This window comes from Pelophylax lessonae (assembly GCF_965119305.1).
Source record: "Pelophylax lessonae genome assembly, chromosome: 6".
Classification (NCBI taxonomy): Eukaryota; Metazoa; Chordata; class Amphibia; order Anura; family Ranidae; genus Pelophylax; species Pelophylax lessonae.
In genome coordinates, this window is record NC_138773.1 from 26,495,491 (window position 1) to 26,517,807 (window position 22,317).

Below are 22,317 nucleotides of genomic sequence, written 5' to 3' on the forward strand. Positions count from 1 at the left end.
GTATAACAAAAAAATTGAGTTTATTGGATGTATTTTTTAAAGAAAAAGCAGAAAATTATTATTTAATAAACTGATTGCACTACAGGAGCAAATTGTATGTGATTATATGATGAATGGACCGATGACATCATTCATCAGTGACATCATCACTCCATATATACAAATTACTGGGCTGACAATACCTATATAATATCACAGTTCTCCATATCCCACATAATCAGTGCAGGACACACAGGGAGCTCCCATCTCTGTCATATAACATACAAGTGACATCACCCAGAACATGTACACTAATCATGTCACCATACAGTCATTGTGAAGATCTGTCTAAGTGGTAGCAGCTGGATGTGGTTGCCATGGGGATGTGTAGCCGGGAACATTGTGTTCTCTGATTCTGCGGTGACTCAGCTTTCTCCTCCTCCATCCTCACATCCTGATCTCACACAGCCCCATCCTGGGCTACAACAACATGGCCGCCCGGCCCCGCCCACCTCCTGGCAGCGACATCACTGGCTGGCTGCGGCTCCGCCCCTGGACTCGCTGCATGCTGGGAGGGAGAGTGCTGCTGAGGGGTCGCCTGGAGGAGTCAGGGGAGGCCGAAGAGACAGGTGAGTGTGTGTATATACTGCCTGATATATACAGAGAGAGGACTGTACTGACTGATATATACTGTATACTATACACAGAGGACTGTACTGCCTGATATATATTATATACTATATACAGAGAGAGAGGACTGTACTGCCTGATATATATTATATACTATATACAGAGGACTGTACTGCCTGATATATATTATATACTATATACAGAGAGAGGACTGTACTGCCTGGTATATATTATATACTATACTCAGAGAGAGGACTGTACTGCCTGATATATATTATATACTATATACAGAGAGAGAGGACTGTACTGCCTGATATATATTATATACTATATACACAGAGAGAGGACTGTACTGCCTGATATATATTATATACTATACACAGAGAGAGGACTGTACTGCCTGATATATATTATATACTATATACAGAGGACTGTACTGCCTGATATATATTATATACTATACACAGAGAGAGGACTGTACTGCCTGATATATATTATATACTATATACAGAGAGGACTGTACTGCCTGATATATATTATATACTATACACAGAGAGAGGACTGTACTGCCTGATATATATTCTATACTATATACAGAGAGAGGACTGTACTGCCTGATATATATTATATACTATATACAGAGAGAGGACTGTACTGCCTGATATATATTATATACTATATACACAGAGAGAGGACTGTACTGTCTGATATATATTATATACTATATACAGAGAGAGGACTGTACTGCCTGATATATATTATATACTATATACAGAGAGAGGACTGTACTGCCTGATATATATTATATACTATATACACAGAGAGAGGACTGTACTGCCTGATATATATTATATACTATATACAGAGAGAGGACTGTACTGCCTGATATATATTATATACTATACACATAGAGAGGACTGTACTGCCTGATATATATTATATACTATATACAGAGAGAGGACTGTGCTGTTTGATATATATTATATACTATATACAGAGAGAGGACTGTGCTGTCTGATATATATTATATACTATACACATAGAGAGGACTGTACTGTCTGATATATATTATATACTATATACAGAGAGAGGACTGTGCTGTTTGATATATATTATATACTATATACAGAGAGAGGACTGTGCTGTCTGATATATATTATATACTATATACAGAGAGAGGACTGTACTGCCTGATATATATTATATACTATATACAGAGAGAGGACTGTACTGCCTGATATATATTATATACTATATACAGAGAGAGGACTGTACTGCCTGATATATATTATATACTATATACAGAGAGAGGACTGTACTGCCTGATATATATTATATACTATATACAGAGGACTGTACTGCCTGATATATATTATATACTATACACAGAGAGAGGACTGTACTGCCTGATATATATTATATACTATATACAGAGAGGACTGTACTGCCTGATATATATTCTATACTATATACAGAGAGAGGACTGTACTGCCTGATATATATTATATACTATATACAGAGAGAGGACTGTACTGCCTGATATATATTATATACTATATACAGAGAGAGGACTGTACTGCCTGATATATATTATATACTATATACACAGAGAGAGGACTGTACTGTCTGATATATATTATATACTATATACAGAGAGAGGACTGTACTGCCTGATATATATTATATACTATATACAGAGAGAGGACTGTACTGCCTGATATATATTATATACTATATACACAGAGAGAGGACTGTACTGTCTGATATATATTATATACTATATACAGAGAGAGGACTGTGCTGTTTGATATATATTATATACTATATACAGAGAGAGGACTGTGCTGTCTGATATATATTATATACTATATACAGAGAGAGGACTGTACTGCCTGATATATATTATATACTATATACAGAGAGAGGACTGTACGGCCTGATATATATTATATACTATATACAGAGAGAGGACTGTACTGCCTGATATATATTATATACTATATACAGAGAGAGGACTGTACGGCCTGATATATATTATATACTATATACAGAGAGAGGACTGTACTGCCTGATATATATTATATACTATACACAGAGAGAGGACTGTATTGCCTGATATATATTATATACTATATACAGAGAGAGGGCTGTACTGCCTGATATATATTATATACTATATACAGAGAGAGGACTGTACTGCCTGATATATATTATATACTATACACAGAGAGAGGACTGTACTGCCTGATATATATTATATACTATATACAGAGAGAGGACTGTACTGCCTGATATATATTATATACTATATACAGAGAGAGGGCTGTACTGCCTGATATATATTATATACAGAGAGAGGGCTGTACTGCCTGATATATATTATATACTATATACCGAGAGAGGACTGTACTGCCTGATATATATTATATACTATATACAGAGGGCTGTACTGCCTGATATATATTATATACTATACACAGAGAGAGGGCTGTACTGCCTGGTATATATTATATACTATATACAGAGAGAGGACTGTACTGCCTGATATATATTATATACTATATACAGAGAGAGGACTGTACTGCCTGATATATATTATATACTATATACAGAGAGAGAGGACTGTACTGTCTGATATATATTATATACTATATACAGAGAGAGGACTGTACTGCCGGATATATATTATATACTATATACAGAGAGAGGACTGTACTGCCTGATATATATTATATACTATATACAGAGAGAGGACTGTACTGCCTGGTATATATTATATACTATATACAGAGAGAGGACTGTACTGCCTGATATATATTATATACTATATACAGAGAGAGGACTGTACTGCCTGATATATATTCTATACTATATACAGAGAGAGGACTGTACTGCCGGATATATATTATATACTATATACAGAGAGAGGACTGTACTGCCTGGTATATATTATATACTATATACAGAGAGAGGACTGTACTGCCTGATATATATTATATACTATATACAGAGAGAGGACTGTACTGCCTGATATATATTATATACTATATACAGAGAGAGGACTGTACTGCCTGATATATATTATATACTATATACAGAGAGAGGACTGTACTGCCTGATATATATTATATACTATATACAGAGAGAGGACTGTACTGCCTGATATATATTATATACTATACACAGAGAGAGGACTGTACTGCCTGATATATATTATATACTATATACAGAGAGAGGACTGTACTGCCTGATATATATTATATACTATATACAGAGAGAGGACTGTACTGCCTGATATATATTATATACTATATACAGAGAGAGGACTGTACTGCCTGATATATATTATATACTATATACAGAGAGAGAGGACTGTACTGCCTGATATATATTCTATACTATATACAGAGAGAGGACTGTATTGCCTGATATATATTATATACTATACACAGAGAGAGGACTGTACTGCCTGATATATATTATATACTATATACAGAGAGAGGACTGTACTGCCTGATATATATTATATACTATATACAGAGGACTGTACTGCCTGATATATATTATATACTATACTCAGAGAGAGGACTGTACTGCCTGATATATATTATATACTATATACAGAGGACTGTACTGCCTGATATATATTATATACTATACACAGAGAGAGGACTGTACTGCCTGATATATATTATATACTATATACAGAGAGAGGACTGTACTGCCTGATATATATTCTATACTATATACAGAGAGAGGACTGTACTGCCTGATATATATTATATACTATATACAGAGAGAGGACTGTACTGCCTGATATATATTATATACTATATACAGAGAGAGGACTGTACTGCCTGATATATATTATATACTATATACACAGAGAGAGGACTGTACTGTCTGATATATATTATATACTATATACAGAGAGAGGACTGTGCTGTTTGATATATATTATATACTATATACAGAGAGAGGACTGTACTGCCTGATATATATTATATACTATATACAGAGAGAGGACTGTACGGCCTGATATATATTATATACTATATACAGAGAGAGGACTGTACGGCCTGATATATATTATATACTATATACAGAGAGAGGACTGTACTGCCTGATATATATTATATACTATATACAGAGAGAGGACTGTACTGCCTGGTATATATTATATACTATATACACAGAGAGAGGACTGTACGGCCTGATATATATTATATACTATATACAGAGAGAGGACTGTACTGCCTGATATATATTATATACTATACACAGAGAGAGGACTGTATTGCCTGATATATATTATATACTATATACAGAGAGAGGACTGTACTGCCTGATATATATTATATACTATACACAGAGAGAGGACTGTACTGCCTGATATATATTATATACTATATACAGAGAGAGGACTGTACTGCCTGATATATATTATATACTATATACAGAGAGAGGGCTGTACTGCCTGATATATATTATATACAGAGAGAGGGCTGTACTGCCTGATATATATTATATACTATATACAGAGAGAGGACTGTACTGCCTGATATATATTATATACTATATACAGAGGGCTGTACTGCCTGATATATATTATATACTATACACAGAGAGAGGGCTGTACTGCCTGGTATATATTATATACTATATACAGAGAGAGGACTGTACTGCCTGATATATAATATATACTATATACAGAGAGAGGACTGTACTGCCGGATATATATTATATACTATATACAGAGAGAGGACTGTACTGCCTGGTATATATTATATACTATATACAGAGAGAGGACTGTACTGCCTGATATATATTATATACTATATACAGAGAGAGGACTGTACTGCCTGATATATATTATATACTATATACAGAGAGAGAGGACTGTACTGTCTGATATATATTATATACTATATACAGAGAGAGGACTGTACTGCCGGATATATATTATATACTATATACAGAGAGAGGACTGTACTGCCTGGTATATATTATATACTATATACAGAGAGAGGACTGTACTGCCTGATATATATTATATACTATATACAGAGAGAGGACTGTACTGCCTGATATATATTCTATACTATATACAGAGAGAGGACTGTACTGCCGGATATATATTATATACTATATACAGAGAGAGGACTGTACTGCCTGGTATATATTATATACTATATACAGAGAGAGGACTGTACTGCCTGATATATATTATATACTATATACAGAGAGAGGACTGTACTGCCTGATATATATTATATACTATATACAGAGAGAGGACTGTACTGCCTGATATATATTATATACTATATACAGAGAGAGGACTGTACTGCCTGATATATATTATATACTATATACAGAGAGAGGACTGTACTGCCTGATATATATTATATACTATACACAGAGAGAGGACTGTACTGCCTGATATATATTATATACTATATACAGAGAGAGGACTGTACTGCCTGATATATATTATATACTATATACAGAGAGAGGACTGTACTGCCTGATATATATTATATACTATATACAGAGAGAGGACTGTACTGCCTGATATATATTATATACTATATACAGAGAGAGAGGACTGTACTGCCTGATATATATTCTATACTATATACAGAGAGAGGACTGTATTGCCTGATATATATTATATACTATACACAGAGAGAGGACTGTATTGCCTGATATATATTATATACTATATACAGAGAGAGGACTGTACTGCCTGATATATATTATATACTATATACAGAGGACTGTACTGCCTGATATATATTATATACTATACACAGAGAGAGGGCTGTACTGCCTGATATATATTATATACTATATACAGAGAGAGGACTGTACTGCCTGATATATATTATATACTATACACAGAGAGAGGACTGTACTGCCTGATATATATTATATACTATATACAGAGAGAGGACTGTACTGCCTGATATATATTATATACTATATACAGAGAGAGGACTGTACTGCCTGATATATATTATATACTATATACAGAGAGAGGACTGTACTGCCTGATATATATTATATACTATACACAGAGAGAGGACTGTACTGCCTGATATATATTATATACTATATACAGAGAGAGGACTGTACTGCCTGATATATATTATATACTATACACAGAGAGAGGACTGTATTGCCTGATATATATTATATACTATACACAGAGAGAGGACTGTACTGCCTGATATATATTATATACTATATACAGAGGACTGTACTGCCTGATATATATTATATACTATACACAGAGAGAGGGCTGTACTGCCTGGTATATATTATATACTATATACAGAGAGAGGACTGTACTGCCTGATATATAATATATACTATATACAGAGAGAGGACTGTACTGCCTGATATATATTATATACTATATACAGAGAGAGGACTGTACTGCCTGATATATAATATATACTATATACAGAGAGAGGACTGTACTGCCTGATATATATTATGTACTATATACAGAGAGAGGACTGTACTGCCTGATATATATTATATACTATATACAGAGAGAGGACTGTACTGCCTGATATATATTATATACTATACACAGAGAGAGGACTGTATTGCCTGATATATATTATATACTATACACAGAGAGAGGACTGTACTGCCTGATATATATTATATACTATATACAGAGAGAGGACTGTACTGCCTGATATATATTATATACTATATACAGAGGACTGTACTGCCTGATATATATTATATACTATACACAGAGAGAGGACTGTACTGCCTGATATATATTATATACTATATACAGAGAGAGGACTGTACTGCCTGATATATATTATATACTATATACAGAGAGAGGACTGTACTGCCTGATATATATTATATACTATATACAGAGGACTGTACTGCCTGATATATATTATATACTATATACAGAGGACTGTACTGCCTGATATATATTATATACTATATACAGAGAGAGGACTGTACTGCCTGATATATATTATATACTATACACAGAGAGAGGACTGTATTGCCTGATATATATTATATACTATATACAGAGAGAGGACTGTACTGCCTGATATATATTATATACTATATACAGAGGACTGTACTGCCTGATATATATTATATACTATACACAGAGAGAGGACTGTACTGCCTGATATATATTATATACTATATACAGAGAGAGGACTGTACTGCCTGATATATATTATATACTATATACAGAGAGAGGACTGTACTGCCTGATATATATTATATACTATATACAGAGGACTGTACTGCCTGATATATATTATATACTATATACAGAGGACTGTACTGCCTGATATATATTATATACTATATACAGAGAGAGGACTGTATTGCCTGATATATATTATATACTATATACAGAGAGAGGACTGTACTGCCTGATATATATTATATACTATATACAGAGGACTGTACTGCCTGATATATATTATATACTATACACAGAGAGAGGACTGTACTGCCTGATATATATTATATACTATATACAGAGAGAGGACTGTACTGCCTGATATATATTATGTACTATATACAGAGAGAGGACTGTACTGCCTGATATATATTATGTACTATATACAGAGAGAGGACTGTACTGCCTGATATATATTATATACTATATACAGAGAGAGGACTGTACTGCCTGATATATATTATATACTATATACAGAGAGAGGACTGTACTGCCTGATATATATTATATACTATATACAGAGAGAGGACTGTACTGCCTGATATATATATTATATACTATATACAGAGAGAGGACTGTACTGCCTGATATATATTATATACTATATACAGAGAGAGGACTGTACTGCCTGATATATATTATATACTATACTCAGAGAGAGGACTGTACTGCCTGATATATATTATATACTATATACAGAGAGAGGACTGTACTGTCTGATATATATTATATACTATATACAGAGAGAGGACTGTACTGCCTGATATATATTATATACTATACTCAGAGAGAGGACTGTACTGCCTGATATATATTATATACTATATACAGAGGACTGTACTGCCTGATATATATTATATACTATACACAGAGAGAGGACTGTACTGCCTGATATATATTATATACTATATACAGAGAGAGGACTGTACTGCCTGATATATATTCTATACTATATACAGAGAGAGGGCTGTACTGCCTGATATATATTATATACTATATACAGAGGACTGTACTGCCTGATATATATTATATACTATACACAGAGAGAGGACTGTACTGCCTGATATATATTATATACTATATACAGAGGACTGTACTGCCTGATATATATTATATACTATATACAGAGAGAGGACTGTACTGCCTGATATATATTATATACTATATACAGAGAGAGGACTGTACTGCCTGATATATATTATATACTATATACAGAGAGAGGACTGTACTGCCTGATATATATTATATACTATATACAGAGAGAGGACTGTACTGCCTGATATATATTATATACTATATACAGAGAGAGGACTGTGCTGTCTGATATATATTATATACTATATACAGAGAGAGGACTGTACTGCCTGATATATATTATATACTATATACAGAGAGAGGGCTGTACTGCCTGATATATATTATATACTATATACAGAGAGAGGACTGTACGGCCTGATATATATTATATACTATATACAGAGAGAGGACTGTACTGTCTGATATATATTATATACTGTATACAGAGAGAGGACTGTACTGCCTGATATATATTATATACTATACACAGAGAGAGGACTGTATTGCCTGATATATATTATATACTATATACAGAGAGAGGACTGTACTGCCTGATATATATTATATACTATATACAGAGAGAGGGCTGTACTGCCTGATATATATTATATACAGAGAGAGGGCTGTACTGCCTGATATATATTATATACTATATACAGAGAGAGGACTGTACTGCCTGGTATATATTATATACTATACACATAGAGAGGACTGTACTGCCTGATATATATTATATACTATATACAGAGAGAGGACTGTACTGCCTGATATATATTATATACTATATACAGAGAGAGGACTGTACTGCCTGATATATATTATATACTATACACAGAGAGAGGGCTGTACTGCCTGGTATATATTATATACTATATACAGAGAGAGGACTGTACTGCCTGATATATAATATATACTATATACAGAGAGAGGACTGTACTGCCGGATATATATTATATACTATATACAGAGAGAGGACTGTACTGCCTGGTATATATTATATACTATATACAGAGAGAGGACTGTACTGCCTGATATATATTATATACTATATACAGAGAGAGGACTGTACTGCCTGATATATATTATATACTATATACAGAGAGAGAGGACTGTACTGCCTGATATATATTCTATACTATATACAGAGAGAGGACTGTACTGCCGGATATATATTATATACTATATACAGAGAGAGGACTGTACTGCCTGGTATATATTATATACTATATACAGAGAGAGGACTGTACTGCCTGATATATATTATATACTATATACAGAGAGAGGACTGTACTGCCTGATATATATTATATACTATATACAGAGAGAGGACTGTACTGCCTGGTATATATTATATACTATATACAGAGAGAGGACTGTACTGCCTGATATATATTATATACTATATACAGAGAGAGGACTGTACTGCCTGATATATATTATATACTATATACAGAGAGAGGACTGTACTGCCTGATATATATTATATACTATACACAGAGAGAGGACTGTACTGCCTGATATATATTATATACTATATACAGAGAGAGGACTGTACTGCCTGATATATATTATATACTATATACAGAGAGAGGACTGTACTGCCTGATATATATTATATACTATATACAGAGAGAGGACTGTACTGCCTGATATATATTATATACTATATACAGAGAGAGGACTGTACTGCCTGATATATATTATATACTATATACAGAGAGAGGACTGTACTGCCTGATATATATTATATACTATATACAGAGAGAGGACTGTACTGCCTGATATATATTATATACTATATACAGAGAGAGGACTGTACTGCCTGATATATATTATATACTATACACAGAGAGAGGACTGTATTGCCTGATATATATTATATACTATATACAGAGAGAGAGGACTGTACTGCCTGATATATATTCTATACTATATACAGAGAGAGGACTGTACTGCCTGATATATATTATATACTATACACAGAGAGAGGACTGTATTGCCTGATATATATTATATACTATATACAGAGAGAGAGGACTGTACTGCCTGATATATATTATATACTATATACAGAGGACTGTACTGCCTGATATATATTATATACTATATACAGAGAGAGGACTGTACTGCCTGATATATATTATATACTATACACAGAGAGAGGACTGTATTGCCTGATATATATTATATACTATACACAGAGAGAGGACTGTACTGCCTGATATATATTATATACTATATACAGAGAGAGGACTGTATTGCCTGATATATATTATATACTATATACAGAGAGGACTGTACTGCCTGATATATATTATATACTATATACAGAGAGAGGACTGTACTGCCTGATATATATTATATACTATATACAGAGAGAGGACTGTACTGCCTGATATATATTATATACTATATACAGAGAGAGGACTGTACTGCCTGATATATATTATATACTATACACAGAGAGAGGACTGTATTGCCTGATATATATTATATACTATATACAGAGAGAGAGGACTGTACTGCCTGATATATATTCTATACTATATACAGAGAGAGGACTGTACTGCCTGATATATATTATATACTATACACAGAGAGAGGACTGTATTGCCTGATATATATTATATACTATATACAGAGAGAGAGGACTGTACTGCCTGATATATATTCTATACTATATACAGAGAGAGGACTGTATTGGCTGATATATATTATATACTATACACAGAGAGAGGACTGTACTGCCTGATATATATTATATACTATATACAGAGGACTGTACTGCCTGATATATATTATATACTATATACAGAGAGAGGACTGTACTGCCTGATATATATTATATACTATACACAGAGAGAGGACTGTATTGCCTGATATATATTATATACTATACACAGAGAGAGGACTGTACTGCCTGATATATATTATATACTATATACAGAGAGAGGACTGTATTGCCTGATATATATTATATACTATATACAGAGAGGACTGTACTGCCTGATATATATTATATACTATACACAGAGAGAGGACTGTATTGCCTGATATATATTATATACTATACACAGAGAGAGGACTGTACTGCCTGATATATATTATATACTATATACAGAGGACTGTACTGCCTGATATATATTATATACTATATACAGAGAGAGGACTGTACTGCCTGATATATATTATATACTATACACAGAGAGAGGACTGTATTGCCTGATATATATTATATACTATACACAGAGAGAGGACTGTACTGCCTGATATATATTATATACTATATACAGAGGACTGTACTGCCTGATATATATTATATACTATACACAGAGAGAGGGCTGTACTGCCTGGTATATATTATATACTATATACAGAGAGAGGACTGTACTGCCTGATATATAATATATACTATATACAGAGAGAGGACTGTACTGCCTGATATATATTATATACTATATACAGAGAGAGGACTGTACTGCCTGATATATAATATATACTATATACAGAGAGAGGACTGTACTGCCTGATATATATTATATACTATATACAGAGAGAGGACTGTACTGCCTGATATATATTATATACTATATACAGAGAGAGGACTGTACTGCCTGATATATATTATATACTATACACAGAGAGAGGACTGTACTGTCTGATATATATTATATACTATATACAGAGAGAGGACTGTATTGCCTGATATATATTATATACTATATACAGAGAGAGGACTGTACTGCCTGATATATATTATATACTATATACAGAGAGAGGGCTGTACTGCCTGATATATATTATATACAGAGAGAGGGCTGTACTGCCTGATATATATTATATACTATATACAGAGAGAGGACTGTACTGCCTGGTATATATTATATACTATACACATAGAGAGGACTGTACTGCCTGATATATATTATATACTATATACAGAGAGAGGACTGTACTGCCTGATATATAATATATACTATATACAGAGAGAGGACTGTACTGCCTGATATATATTATATACTATATACAGAGAGAGGACTGTACTGTCTGATATATATTATATACTATATACAGAGAGAGGACTGTACTGTCTGATATATATTATATACTATATACAGAGAGAGGACTGTACTGCCTGATATATATTATATACTATATACAGAGAGAGGACTGTACTGCCTGATATATATTATATACTATACACAGAGAGAGGACTGTATTGCCTGATATATATTATATACTATACACAGAGAGAGGACTGTATTGCCTGATATATATTATATACTATATACAGAGAGAGGACTGTACTGCCTGATATATATTATATACTATATACAGAGGACTGTACTGCCTGATATATATTATATACTATACACAGAGAGAGGACTGTACTGCCTGATATATATTATATACTATATACAGAGAGAGGACTGTACTGCCTGATATATATTATATACTATATACAGAGAGAGGACTGTACTGCCTGATATATATTATATACTATATACAGAGAGAGGACTGTACTGCCTGATATATATTATATACTATATACAGAGGACTGTACTGTCTGATATATATTATATACTATATACAGAGAGAGGACTGTACTGCCTGATATATATTATATACTATACACAGAGAGAGGACTGTATTGCCTGATATATATTATATACTATACACAGAGAGAGGACTGTACTGCCTGATATATATTATATACTATATACAGAGGACTGTACTGCCTGATATATATTATATACTATACACAGAGAGAGGACTGTATTGCCTGATATATATTATATACTATATACAGAGAGAGGACTGTACTGCCTGATATATATTATATACTATATACAGAGGACTGTACTGCCTGATATATATTATATACTATACACAGAGAGAGGACTGTACTGCCTGATATATATTATATACTATATACAGAGAGAGGACTGTACTGCCTGATATATATTATATACTATATACAGAGAGAGGACTGTACTGCCTGATATATATTATATACTATATACAGAGAGAGGACTGTACTGCCTGATATATATTATATACTATATACAGAGAGAGGACTGTACTGCCTGATATATATTATATACTATATACAGAGAGAGGACTGTACTGCCTGATATATATTATATACTATATACAGAGAGAGGACTGTACTGTCTGATATATATTATATACTATATACAGAGAGAGGACTGTACTGCCTGATATATATTATATACTATATACAGAGGACTGTACTGCCTGATATATATTATATACTATATACAGAGAGAGGACTGTACTGCCTGATATATATTATATACTATATACAGAGGACTGTATTGCCTGATATATATTATATACTATATACAGAGAGAGGACTGTACTGCCTGATATATATTATATACTATATACAGAGAGAGGACTGTACTGCCTGATATATATTATATACTATATACAGAGGACTGTACTGCCTGATATATATTATATACTATATACAGAGGACTGTACTGCCTGATATATATTATATACTATACACAGAGAGAGGACTGTTCTGCCTGATATATATTATATACTATATACAGAGAGAGGACTGTACTGCCTGATATATATTATATACTATATACAGAGAGAGGACTGTACTGCCTGATATATATTATATACTATATACAGAGAGAGGACTGTACTGCCTGATATATATTATATACTATATACAGAGAGAGGACTGTACTGCCTGATATATATTATATACTATATACAGAGAGAGGACTGTGCTGTCTGATATATATTATATACTATATACAGAGAGAGGACTGTACTGCCTGATATATATTATATACTATACACAGAGAGAGGACTGTACTGTCTGATATATATTATATACTATATACAGAGAGAGGACTGTACTGTCTGATATATATTATATACTATATACACAGAGAGAGGACTGTACTGCCTGGTATATATTATATACTATATACACAGAGAGAGGACTGTACTGCCTGATATATATTATATACTATATACAGAGAGAGGACTGTACTGCCTGATATATATTATATACTATATACACAGAGAGAGGACTGTACTGCCTGGTATATATTATATACTATATACACAGAGAGAGGACTGTACTGCTTGATATATATTATATACTATATACAGAGAGAGGACTGTACTGCCTGATATATATTATATACTATACACAGAGAGAGGACTGTACTGCCTGATATATATTATATACTATATACAGAGAGAGGACTGTACTGCCTGATATATATTATATACTATATACAGAGAGAGGACTGTACTACCTGATATATATTATATACTATATACAGAGAGAGGACTGTACTGCCTGATATATATTATATACTATACACAGAGAGAGGACTGTACTGCCTGATATATATTATATACTATATACAGAGAGAGGACTGTACTGCCTGATATATATTATATACTATACACAGAGAGAGGACTGTACTGCCTGATATATATTATATACTATATACAGAGAGAGGACTGTACTGCCTGATATATATTATATACTATACACAGAGAGAGGACTGTACTACCTGATATATATTATATACTATACACATAGAGAGGACTGTACTGCCTGATATATATTATATACTATATACAGAGAGAGGACTGTACTGCCTGATATATATTATATACTATACACAGAGAGGACTGTACTGCCTGATATATATTATATACTATATACAGAGAGAGGACTGTACTGCCTGATATATATTATATACTATACAGAGAGGACTGTACTGCCTGATATATATTATATACTATACACAGAGAGAGGACTGTACTGCCTGATATATATTATATACTATATACAGAGAGAGGACTGTACTGCCTGATATATATTATATACTATACAGAGAGAGGACTGTACTGCCTGATATATATTATATACTATACACAGAGAGAGGACTGTACTGCCTGATATATATTATATACTATATACAGAGAGAGGACTGTACTGCCTGATATATATTATATACTATATACAGAGAGGACTGTACTGCCTGGTATATATTATATACTATATACAGAGAGAGGACTGTACTGCCTGATATATATTATATACTATACAGAGAGGACTGTACTGCCTGATATATATTATATACTATACACAGAGAGAGGACTGTACTACCTGATATATATTATATACTATACACATAGAGAGGACTGTACTGCCTGATATATATTATATACTATATACAGAGAGGACTGTACTGCCTGATATATATTATATACTATATACAGAGAGAGGACTGTACTGCCTGATATATATTATATACTATATACAGAGAGAGGACTGTACTGCCTGATATATATTATATACTATATACAGAGAGAGGACTGTACTGCCTGATATATATTCTATACTATATACAGAGAGAGGACTGTACTGCCGGATATATATTATATACTATATACACAGAGAGAGGACTGTACTGCCTGGTATATACTGTAGTGTTTGCGGCGTATGGTCTGAGCACTGACAGGCTGACCCCCCACCCCTTCAACCTCTGCAGCAATGCTGGCAGCACTCATACCTCTATTTCCCAAAGACAACCTCTGGATATGACGCTGAGCACGTGCACTCAACTTCTTTGGTCGACCACAAAGAGGCCTGTTTTGAGTGGAACCTGTCCTGTTAAACCGCTGTATGGTCTTCTTGGCCACCGTGCTGCAGCTCAGTTTCAGGGTCTTGGCAGTCTTCTTATAGCCTAGACCATCTTTATGTAGCGCAACAATTCTTTTTTTCAGATCCTCAGAGAGTTCTTTGCCATGAGGTGCCATGTTGAACTTCGAGTGACCAGTATGAGAGAGTGAGAGCGATGACACCAAATTTAACACATCTGCTCCCCATTCACACCTGAGACCTTGTAACACTTAGGGCTCTTTCACACGGACATTCCATATGTCCGTAAATCACCCCATCCATTTGCGGATGATATACGGACATAATGTATGTCAATGGGATTGCAGATGTCAGCGGAATACCATCCGCTGACATCCGATTTTCGTCCTTTCAGTTCTGTTCCGTTTTTTGGAACGGAACAGAACCCTATTTTTGTCACGTTTAAAAAACGGAACGGATGCAAAATCGGATGTCAGCGGTGTCATATGCTTTGATCTAAAGTAAACATTCCATTGTATCTCTGGCTGTATGTTTCGGGTCGTTGTCCTGCTGGGAGGTGAACCTCCGCCCCCAGTCTCAAGTCTTTTGCAGACTCTAAGAGGTGTTCACCTTGCCCCTGTGTTCACCTTACCCCTGTGTTCACCTTACCCCTGTGTTCACCTTACCCCTGTGTTCACCTTACCCCTGTGTTCACCTTGCCCCTGTGTTCACCTTGCCCCTGTGTTCATCTTCTGTCCATCTTCCCATCAACTCTGACCAGCTGCCCTGTCCCTGCTGAAGAAAAGCATCCCCACAACATGATACCACCACCATGTTTCACAGTGGGGATGGTGTGTTCAGAGTGATGTGCAGTGTAATGCTGGCCATACACGCACAGAATTTCGGCCGTTTGCAGACTGAACGATTATTCGTCAGTCGAAAGCGAATTGGCCACTAACTTACAGAATAAACTCTTTTACGTAATCTTTTCCATGATCATAATGATCGTTCAATAACATGCACAATACAAGTCAGAATATTATTTTAGTTTCAATTTTACCATACACGTAACAACTTTTGTAGAAACGATAAAAGTTTTCGCTATGGATCCATCAACATTAGCCGGGCACACGATTGAAATCGTCAGTAAACTTATGTTCACTAACGGCCCGATTTTCGAACGATCTTTCCTACAACGACCATTTTCGGCCGAAATTCTGTGCATGTATGGCCAGCATTAGTTTTCCTCCACACATAACGTTTTGCTTTCAGGCGAAAAAGTTAAATTTTGGTCTCATCTGACCAGAGCACCTTCTTCCACATGTTTGCTGTGTATGAATACATTTAATGCACGCCACACTTTTCAGATGTATATTTGAAAAACAAATTTGAAAACTATTTATCATTTTCCTTCCACATCACAATTATGTGCCACTTTGTGTCGGTCTATCACATAAAATCCCAATAAAATACATTTATGTTTTTAGTTGTAACATGACAAAATGTGGAAAATTTCAAGGCATATGAAAACTTTTTCAAGGCAATGACCCATCTACACTCTTTGGGCACTTTATTAGGTACACTAGTACTGGGTTACTGGATTGGACCTCCTTTTGCCTTCAGAACTGCCTTCATTCTTCGCAGCATAGATTCAACAAGGTGTTGGAAACATTCCTCAGAGATTTTGCTCCGTAGTGACATGATAGCATCACGCAGTTGCTGCAGATTTGTTGGCTGCACATCCATGATGGGAATTTTCCATTTCACCACATCCCAAAGTTGCTCTATTGCAGTCCTCAACTCCGGTCCTCAGGGCCCACCAACAGGCCAGGTTTGCACGATAACTGAAATACATCCCAGGTGTAATAATTTGCTGCTCAGTGATTGCAGTTACTCTAGTCTGCATCTCCCCAAGTTAATACTTAAAATCTGGCCTGTTAGTGGGCCCTGAGGACCGGAGTTGAGGACCACTGCTCTATTGGATGAGATGTGGTGAGTGTGGAGGCCATTGGAGGACAGTGACCTCATTGTCATGGTGAAGAAACCAGTGGTGAGAGGATTGGAGCTTTGTGATATGGTGCATTATCCTGCTGGAAGGAGCCATCAGAAGATTGGGGCACTGTAGTCATAAAGGGATGGGCACAGTCAGCAACAATACTCGGGTAGGCTGTGGCGTTTAAACGATGCTTAATTGGTACTAAGGGGCCCAAAGTATGCCAAGAAAATATCCCCCCCACACCATTACACCATCAGCCTGAACCGTTGATACAAGGCAAGATGGATCCATGCTTTCATGTTTGTGCCGAATTCTGACCCTGCCATCTGAATGTCGCAGCTGAAATTGAGACTCCTCAGACCAGGCAACATTTTTCTAATCTTTTATTGCAAGGCTTGACAAATGCCAGGCGCCAGGTCGCCATGGCAACTAGATATTGTTTCCTGGCGCCTGGGGTTTTGTCATTTACAGGTGCTTCAGCTCGGCTGCCATTACAGGGCAGGCTTCAGGGCACCACTATCATCATGGGGAATGTAATAAGGGGGGGCAGCGGGGATGAAGACGACCCAGGAATGGAGCAGGAAGAGAGAGGTGCAGCATCTGCTGACATAGCTGGAGGACCAAATGGCCAGCAGAGTGCAGTAAAGTTAAGGGATCCACAGCAACTGGTCATCTACGCTGCTGCTGCGAGGTATTGCTGGTGTAGGCTGAGAGATTCGGCGGCAAGGCTCAGGGATGTGGAGGCTCCAGAGTCCTTGGCTTCTGCTCCAGTGGCATAACGTGGTTGAAGTCAGCCACAGAAGGAAGCAGAGGGAACGAAAGAAGAGCAGGCACTGGGAGCGGAGCTGCCATTCAGATAATCAAAGCCAGGGGGCCGAGGGGGGATTTATTGGCCCATCCACCATCCTTCCTCTACAAATGTGTGCTACATGTCTGCTGCAGAGAGGAGAACTACGTGATCTCCAATGTCTGAGGAGGACTAAGATGTAATGTTGGGAAAGGTTCCATTTGCGACTTCTGCTGTGAAGAAGGGGGGGGGGGGGCTCATCTCCCAGTTAAGATCTGATGAGGGGGGAGAGAGGAGAGCCACTATCTGATTCAACCACCTTTGGATTATTTGTACGTTACACTTTGTGTGTGTTTGTAGTCACAGATGGGTTGGAGAAGCCCCTACTCGGTTATTTTCAGGTTGGAGAATCCCCTGCTTGGTTATTTTCAGGTTTGTGAAGCCCCTGCTCAGTTACTTTCAAGTTGGTGAAGCCCCTGCTTGGTCACTTTCAAGTTGGTGAAGCCCCTGCTCGGTTATTTTCAGGTTGGAGAAGCCCCTGCTCGGTTATTTTCAGGTTGGAGATGCCCCTGCTTTGTTATTTTCAGGTTGGAGAAGCCCCTGCTCGGTTATTTTTAGGTTGGAGAAGCCATTTTTTGGTTATTTTTAGGTTGGAGAAACCCCTGCTCAGTTATTTTTAGGTTGGAGAAGCCACTTTTTGGTTATTTTTAGGTTGGAGAAGCCACATCTTGGGTATTTTCAGATTAGGAGAAGCCCCTGCTCGGCTATTTTTAGATTGAAGCCCCGGCTTTGTTATTTTCAGGCTGGAGATGCCCCGGCTTTGTTATTTTTAGGTTGGAGAAGCCCTTGCTCGGTTATTTTTAGGTTGGAGAAGCCACTTTATGGTTATTTTTAGGTTGGAGAAGCCACATCTTGGGTATTTTCAGATTAGGAGAAGCCCCTGCTCGGCTATTTTTAGATTGAAGCACCGGCTTTGTTATTTTCAGGCTGGAGATGCCCCGGCTTTGTTATTTTTAGGTTGGAGAAGCCCCTGCTCGGTTATTTTTAGGTTGGAGAAGCCCCTGCTCGGTTATTTTTAGGTTGGAGAAGCCCCTGCTAGGTTATTTTCAGGTTTGAGAAGCCATTTTTTGGTTATTTTTAGGTTGGAGAAGCCACGTCTTGGGTATTTTCAGGTTAGGAGAAGCCCCTGCTCGGATATTTTTAGATTGAAGCCCCGGCTTTGTTATTTTCAGGCTGGAGATGCCCCGGCTTTGTTATTTTTAGGTTGGAGAAGCCCCTGCTCGGTTATTTTCAGGTTGGAGATGCCCCTGCTTTGTTATTTTCAGGTTGGAGAAGCCCCTGCTCGGTTATTTTTAGGTTGGAGAAGCCATTTTTTGGTTATTTTTAGGTTGGAGAAACCCCTGCTCAGTTATTTTTAGGTTGGAGAAGCCACTTTTTGGTTATTTTTAGGTTGGAGAAGCCACATCTTGGGTATTTTCAGATTAGGAGAAGCCCCTGCTCGGCTATTTTTAGATTGAAGCCCCGGCTTTGTTATTTTCAGGCTGGAGATGCCCCGGCTTTGTTATTTTTAGGTTGGAGAAGCCCCTGCTCGGTTATTTTTAGGTTGGAGAAGCCACTTTATGGTTATTTTTAGGTTGGAGAAGCCACATCTTGGGTATTTTCAGATTAGGAGAAGCCCCTGCTCGGCTATTTTTAGATTGAAGCACCGGCTTTGTTATTTTCAGGCTGGAGATGCCCCGGCTTTGTTATTTTTAGGTTGGAGAAGCCCCTGCTCGGTTATTTTTAGGTTGGAGAAGCCCCTGCTCGGTTATTTTTAGGTTGGAGAAGCCCCTGCTCGGTTATTTTTAGGTTGGAGAAGCCCCTGCTAGGTTATTTTCAGGTTTGAGAAGCCATTTTTTGGTTATTTTTAGGTTGGAGAAGCCACGTCTTGGGTATTTTCAGGTTAGGAGAAGCCCCTGCTCGGATATTTTTAGGTTGAAGCCCCGGCTTTGTTATTTTCAGGCTGGTGATGCGCCCGCACACACCTTGTCTGGGCTCCAGACAGCCTCGGGCTTTGTTTGTACTCTTCTTTCCTAGAAGTTTTATGGCTTGTTACAATAACATTAAAAAAACTGCTCCTTCAAATGGGGGGTCCAGGAGCTTCGTCTGCAAGCACATTTTCAGCCAAACTTGTTTTGATAGGGTATGGAATGGTGAAACCCTATATTGTGTGTCTCTACTGTTGTCTCATGTACAGTACATCAGAACACACAATATTCTGCAGGTGTCAGAGGAAGAGGGGAGCTCATTTAATGGGGACACCTGAGCCAGTGAGAAACATTGAGAACCTGTGCTGAGTTCCCAGGTCTGTACACCTGCTGTGCCCATTATGAGGGGTTTCCACCATCCCTGTGCTGAGTTCCTGGGTCTGTACACCTGCTGTGCCCATTATGAGGAGTTCCCACCATGCCTGGGCTGAGTTCCTGGGTCTGTACACCTGCTGTGCCCATTATGAGGGGTTCCCACCATTCCTGCTGGATTTATTTATATGGAATTTTATATGGAAAATCTAACTGGAGAAGCAGGAATTCACAAAGATGGTCGGAGACACCCAAAACACCCAGCATTGAAGTGCAGGACCTCTGTCTCTGTCCTATAAAAGATCAGGCAAGCTCGTGGGAGCATAAAAACATCACATGAGCCTTGTCGGATTTATGAACACACCTCAAGGTCTCTTTTTAGAAGTTAAAACGCTTGCAGGTTTTATAACGTGTAATGCAGTTTTTTTATTATTGCTTTGCTGCCCTTGACTCTTGCAGTATCCAAACCTACCCCATGTGTGATCCCTACAGTCAGTCCTGGGCTGGTCTCTGCTCCTGCATGCTGGGATTGGTGGTTACTCTCCAGCTGGGTTTGTGATTGTTGTACAGACAGATCCTTCCCTTTCCCGGAGTCTCTTGTCCCCGCAGGGCCTCAGT

At 36.4% G+C, this 22,317-nt stretch overlaps 1 protein-coding gene across 2 annotated transcripts in view; it reads left to right on the forward strand.

The window, feature by feature from the left end:
- Nucleotides 1-520: 520 nt before the first annotated feature.
- Nucleotides 521-22,317, forward strand: part of BCKDK (branched chain keto acid dehydrogenase kinase) — a 62,646-nt gene continuing 40,849 nt past the window's right edge. For both annotated transcript variants that reach the window (XM_082260792.1, XM_082260791.1), the window contains exon 1: nucleotides 521-608. The gene's annotated coding sequence lies outside the window, so the exon portion shown is untranslated. The remainder of the gene's footprint in view (nucleotides 609-22,317) is intronic.